This window comes from Sinocyclocheilus anshuiensis, unplaced genomic scaffold (assembly GCF_001515605.1).
Source record: "Sinocyclocheilus anshuiensis isolate Anshui unplaced genomic scaffold, SAMN03320099.WGS_v1.1 scaffold542, whole genome shotgun sequence".
NCBI classification, from domain to species: domain Eukaryota; kingdom Metazoa; phylum Chordata; class Actinopteri; order Cypriniformes; family Cyprinidae; genus Sinocyclocheilus; species Sinocyclocheilus anshuiensis.
This window is the reverse complement of record NW_015547685.1, coordinates 790113-797271: the sequence shown is the minus strand read 5'-3', so window position 1 is coordinate 797271 and position 7159 is coordinate 790113. Positions and strand designations below refer to the sequence as shown.

At 35.1% G+C, this 7159-nt stretch overlaps 1 protein-coding gene across 1 annotated transcript in view; it reads left to right on the top strand.

The window, feature by feature from the left end:
- The window catches only part of LOC107703201 (protein FAM172A-like), a 132249-nt gene that overhangs the window by 6417 nt on the left and 118673 nt on the right, over positions 1-7159 (top strand). The gene's annotated exons all lie outside the window — the stretch shown is intronic.

Below are 7159 nucleotides of genomic sequence, written 5' to 3'. Positions count from 1 at the left end.
TGTGTGTGTGTGTGTGTGTGTGTGTGTGTATATATATATATATTTTTTTTATAGAAAACATTTATTTTAAGTTGTAATAATATTTCACAATATTATATATATATATTCACATTTTAGCTCAGTGGTGTATTGATAATTGAGTAGCCAGTTGTTTTTGTTATTCAAGTCACATGAAGTTTCAACATTTTCAGGTGTGAACGTGGTCTTTCTGATACATTATAGACCATCTTTCATCTTTTTTTGGTTGTGGTGTTTTGTCTGAGTGAGCTCTGTGCTCTGATTTACATTACTCTCACTGTTCAACACCTTCACGCTTTACCAACCACCACTCCTTCCAAACCCCTTCCGTGCTCCGGGGCTGTGTGCATGTTATAAGGTTTAAGAGTGTTGATTGTTAATATTTTGATGGTTTATTAGACCGTGTGTGTACTTTTGTGTGCCTTCAGGAAAGTTTCTTTTTCTGCTGTAGCCTGCATGTGTCTTTGAAAGTTGAAATGCAGTTCACTGAGTCTTAAGTTAATTTGTGTACACAATTATCTTTGTTCATTTACATCTGTATTCTTTGGCTTTATTTGTAGTGCATATTCGTTTGATGTTCAAAGGAAAGAGATTGACTCTTTTAGGATTATGTGAGCGTTTTATTTCTGGTCCAGGTATGATCCTATGAGAAATGGCCATTTAAGAACAAAACAAAACACTTCTCCCCTATTCCCTAATATCATTGCATATCTGTTTATGTGGCTAAAAACATAAAGCAAAAGTTTCGGAGCAGAACAGGGGGTGACCAGATTTCATGAACTTCTCTTGAGTGAATTCAAAATAGAGTGGAAGTGAAAGCAGGTTGGATTTTGTGATATTGTTTTGAATATTAAAGGATTCGGTTGAGCAGTATTAGATGTTTTTGGGATGTATGTGTGCAAGATGCATGTGATATCAAATCACTGGTGTGGCACATGGTATTAAAGTATGGTTTGTGGTAGCCTGCATTCATTAAACAGGCTAGAAAGAAAATAGTAATACCTTAGCCCTTAAGTCATGTTTAGCTACTCTGCAAAAATAGATCTGAGGTACAAAACCATGCCAGTGATGTTTATTGTTGTTCTAAAGTTCAAGCTTTACATACAAGTGCAGAAAGTACTATTACACTGGTCTTGTTAAAACACTTGAAATGGAGGCCAGAAAAAAACAACAACTGTATTTTCTTTTCATGGTATTGTTTGAAGTACCATATAAATACCATGGTTTCTAAATATGTTACCATAATATATAAAAATAAAATATTAATAATTCTAATAATTTGAACAAAATTAGACCCGTTTCTCTCTTAGAATGCTTGTTTAGTTTTTTCTTTATTGTAAAGAAATGGAGTAAAAAGTAAAAGTAAAAAATGCAGTGATTGATTAGTTTGAGAATACATTCAGCTACCAGTGAGAATGTAGTACTCTCAGCTCTGTTAAACATACATCACCATATCTGAATCTATCCAAAGGATTTTTGTTTTTTCCCCTGCAATCAGCAAAGAAGAATGTGACAAAAGTGTGTGAATTCAGTGCGGTTCTAGCCATAATGCATGCAGAGGCCCGATTCAGCTGAAAACTTGATTTCTTGCTCTGACCATCTCTGTCTTGTGTCTGTGAATGCCACTATTGGTGGTGTGTGTCCCCTGTGTTCCAGCGTTCTCAGATTTGAGAGTGTGAATGTGGGGTACAGAAGTGGGCGAGAGTCTTTGTGAGACTGGAGGCAGCACAGATGTCCAATTTGCACTTCAGCCAGGCCTGAATGAGCTGCTGGACCACAGGTTTACCTGTGAGAGAGAGAGAGAGAGAGAGAGAGACTCAGGCAAAAGCATCTTTGCCCATAAGGTTTGATGATTATTATTAACATGACTTGTATTGCCAAAAAATATGTTTAGTAAAAAATTTATTAAAAATGTAATATTAATTAAATTAAATTAAATTGAATGACAAATTATTATCCATTTAAAATTCATATATTCTGCAGTTGCGTGGTAAAGTGTGGCAAATGTGTAAGGGTAAACTGTGTCAGGGACTTACCTAATAGCTATAGTGAGTTTTATATCCAAATCCAGAAAGTAATATTACATTGGTCTTGTTGAAAAATATGAAACGGAGGCCAGATTTCTTCAAATAATGCAAGGAAGCTTTGGCAAAGAGAAACCCACCTTTCAAAGAAAACGATCAAGGATTTTCCCCACAAAATAACGTATTGAAGTAGTTGCCTTGCAAAAAAGTTGGTGAAGTACAAGGAGTAACATTTCATATTTCCCTGCAACCTTGATGGTTGAAGTTTGGCATAATAATGTCTTAGTTTATTCAGTCCAATAGTTTATTTTATTTTTGCATTTCCTATCAAGGAAATATAGGAGACATTAGGCATAGCATGAATTATAATTAGGCAGGGAATTAGGCAAGGGATAGTTCATCCAAAAAAGAAATTTCTGTCATCATTCTCAGCCTCATGTTTTTTTTTTTTTTTCTCTGGAGCACAAAAAGAAGATATTTTGGGACGTTGCAGTCCGAACAGCATTGGACCTCATTGCCTTTTGAATGAAATATGTTAATAGCAATGTATAATCCTTAAAATTCATATTGTTTATTATGCATCTTGGATTCACTCATTCATTGGTCAATCATCTAATTAGGTGTAGAAATGATTTAAGAATTGGTTCCAAACACTCTCTCTGAACATGCAATACCTGTGTATTGCAGCTTGGTTTCAAATGCTCTACTGCAGTTCTCCAGCATCTTTGAATGCAATCTGCACACACAACCGAAACTCAGGGTCATTCACTATCACTTCATCATCTATTTGTATTGGCCAACTTCTCTGCTGTTCTCCTTCTCTCTCTTCATATCACAGTGGGATCATCATTAGGGGGTGTGCAGACACACACATGCAGTGAGATCATTGGCTGGTTTGCATCACTGAACACTGGCAAGTGGTTTGCCTTCGAGGGGTGTGTGTCTGTATCACCATGTTAGCTGGGGAGGAGGGGGATGGCATGGGGGGCTTCAGATGCTCTGCACGCATATAATTAGTTTTTTTTTTCTTTTAAAATTGTACACAAGCATTTCTTAATGTGTGTCTTTCCTATCATAGTGTCAGGTGTCTGTTGCCTTTTGTGAATGTGTGTCTCTCCCTCAATATATGCAATTGTTTTGTTTTGTGTATTTACCTGGCTATTTTGCTGACCTCCCTGCCAGTACAATGCTGTTTATGCATTCATACTTTGTGTCTGACGGCGTGTGAGTTTGTGTGTGGGTGGCAGGTACTGTGTGGGTCCATGTTGGTATGTACGCAGTGGGCGGATGGTCATGAACGTTACCTTATACACACACACACACACACGGAGAGAGTGTGTGTGGAGGGCTGTAAGGGAATGTTCTCAGTGCTAGGTGACACAGTGTGGGCTCGACTCCAGATGGGAGAGCATTAAGCTGTTAATAAATGAGGATCTTTCTCTGCATCTGTGGAATGACAGACATACAGTATTCTAATGAAGAAGGGCTGCCCAGATGGCTTGATTTCATAGAAAATTTTGTTTTATACTGATTGGCTTTCATTTTATGCTGATTGGCTTTATACTGTGAGAGTGTGAGAGAAACATTGACTCAGAAGGAGTTTTATTGATTTATTATTATTATTATAATTTTTTTTTTAATTTAATTGAAAGGACAGTGACATACCAGGAGTTTAATAGGATTGGGAAGGGATGCAGGCTGGACTTAAACTTAACCTTTGGTGCATAACTTGTACTGCAACATTTGAGCTAAAAATGAGTGAAAGTCATGTTACTGTAAATGTTACATCTGTTTCATTATGTGAGGAAACACAAATACACTTTATGTCGTGTACATAGACACACACACACACACACACACACACACACACACACACTGCACAGGGACATTGCTGCTTTAGGGTGACTGCAGGCCCACGCAACAGCACCAGTCATGCTTGTTTTGTTTTTATGTTAAGAACAACTACATACACACACACACACACACACACACACACACACACACACACTGCACAGGGACATTGCTGCTTTAGGGTGACTGCAGGCCCACGCAACAGCACCAGTCATGCTTGTTTTGTTTTTATGTTAAGAACAACTTTCCTATCAAAGTAAAGCAAAATGGCTGCTGTTGATTTAGGAACCGGTGCTTCCTCAAAGGTCGACGTATTTGATGTTCCTCCACCAGCTGCAAGAGATAAAACCTGAATTTGTGTTTATAGAGACAACATGAAATCAATATTGTTATTCTAACTAAAACTATTACAAATTGTTTTCATTGATTGAAATAAAGCTGAAATAAAATAAAATATCAGTATTGGATGAAAAACTTAGAAATATTGACCTTGACAACTAACTGAAGTAAAATAAGTTGAAGCACTAAAATTACTAATACTTAAAAAGAAATTCAAGCTTTATAATTTCACCTTTAAAAACTAATAAAAATGACAAAAGCACATAAAATTTGACTTTCCTGCAGTGTATTTCATGGGTCTTACTGGTTTATTCTTAAAGAATATTATTCTCAAGTAAAGCATTTGGTAACACTTTACAATAAGGTTTCATTTGTTAACATTATCTATATTAGTTAATGTGAAAAATATTTATAGCATTCATTCATCTTAGTTAATATTAAGTTCATTAAAACTTAAAGCTGTATCTGTTAACATTAGTTAATGTACTGTGAACTAACATGAACCATTTTATTAACTAACATTAACAAAAATTAATAAATGCTATAAAATATATTGTGCATTATTAGTTCATGTAGTTAATGCATTAACCAATGCTAACAAATGAGACCTTATTGTAAAGTGTTACCAAGCATTTTTTTTTCTTAACTAGTTAGGCCTATTATATGATTTTCATTATCTAATAAAATCACAGCTAAAATCAAGTTTGAATCTTCCTGTTTTTTCCCAACTTTTTTCAGTGAAACGGGGAAAAAGTAGGCATGGGACACAATTTTAGATATTGGGGTTTTAAAAAATGGGAGTTACACATATCAGAATGGAGCGGAACCTCCATTTTCAGAGAAATAGCATATTAAGACATTTTGATTTAAAGATTATAAAGACTTTCAGCTTGAATCATTCACTTGAGTCATTTAGAAAAAGAAAAAAAAAAAATCAGGAATGTACAAGAAAATAAATAGTCCAGAGATCAACGCTAAGGATTTTTTCAAATTTTTACTTGCCCTGCCAACATTTTCACTGGCCCTGCCACAAAAAATAAAATAGTTGCTGTTATCATTGTTTTTGATCTGTTATCTTGTATTCTAATAAATAAGCTTATATGACACCAATATTTTAGATACCAATTTCGATACCACAGCAAAAATCACTAGCCAAAAATAAACATAAATATAAAGTTTAAACATTAAAGACAAGTGACAGCCAGTAAATAAGAACAAATGAACAAATTGCAAGTAATAGCACAATTAAATATAGGCCTATAGCACAAAAATAGAAATTAAATGATGATTTAGGTTTTTATGTTTGTAGATGTTCAGGTACAGAAATTGAAAAAAATCACATATAAAATAACATTTGCATATTCTTCACTCTGTGTTGCACCTTGATCTTTCTTGCATTTTAATCATGAATTGAAAAAAAAAGTGCAACGTTTGACTTGTATTAGATGGTATAATTTCAAAATCTGAAGCAAAAACAGAATAACCTGACTTTTAGCTTTGTGAAATTATGCTACATAAAACATCTGCACGAAACAGAAACAGCAGGTGGGCTGAATGAGACGCAGATTCACTCTCTGACAGCAGACAGCGCTTATGGTACAGTAATACAGCGTTTCCTTGGTTACAGCTGTAAACACAGCAACGCTGCACGTATTAACACTAATTTAAATGCATCATACGGAGACAAAATTAAAAGAAAACGCCATTTCTGAAAACAGTCAGTTCCGTTCCCCTCAGAAACACATTCATATAAAATTCAATATTTGGATTTTCTTCCTATATTTCGCGCATCGTGAACAGTGATCTTGTTCTGCCTGCTACAGTATTTTCTCCTCTTTGTGTCAGTCTTCAGCATCTCTGGCCTCTGTTAACGCCTGTTTACAGACTAAGTATAATAATAACGTAATATTTCCACACAAATGGCCATTGGGGAAATGATTGCAGTGCAGTTTGTGTGCAAGCACGGAACAGAAGATAGTCTAAAATAAAACAAAAAATGACCGGTACATTGGTGCATCTGTAACTTACTTCAGTGTATAAATTCAATATAGATTAAGCATTGTTAAAGCTACAAAGTTACTTGCCAGGGCGGGTATTTTGATATACTTTTGTATTTGCCCGTTCAGGTAGCTCACGCGGCTGTCTGTGCGCTGTTCACACAGAACACAGCGCGCGAGTACTGAATGTAGTTGTCTTTCTCGCCCAAATGCTTTTTAATCGCTTGAATTTTTAAATTAGCAGGTCTTAAAAACACATGCAAATGATAAGTCGTGACGACGCTGCAGTGGCCCGATCGGGCAAGTGACAAATCCGTCTACTGTCCCGAACGTCTTTCACGCTGGCCCCGGGCCATCGGGCAGTCCTTATTGTCGAGCCCTGTAGTCTTTTTTTCAGATCTTAATAGATTTTAAATGCTTGTGAATGTTGCTTCATGTTGTCTTTAATGGTTTGAATGACAGACAGAACACTGTAAAAAATTATTGTGATTTTAACAGTAAAAGACTGTAAAAATGCTACAGTAAAAACCGGTTAATTGGTCATCAGTAACTTTCCATACTATATATGGTGAATAACTGTAATTACATTTAATGTAATTTTACAGTAAAATACTGTTAAAATTACGGTTTTTGGAAGTGAAAAAGAAAGTCATTGTATAATTTACAGTGAAAAACCATAAATTGACACTCCCAGAATTCCCTTCATGACACTTCATATTATTTTTTTTTTAATTGAAATAACTGTTTCTTCTTAGTTTTTTCTTATCAGTTGTGTACATTAGGGCTTTATCTTACATCTAATGTTGTTAAATGAATATTTACTGAATTATTTCAGTATCACGTGTGTTACCATGTTGGTGTTTAATGTTTGTGTGAATGACACTGTGCACCTTCTCTATATATATATATATATATATATATATTAGTATT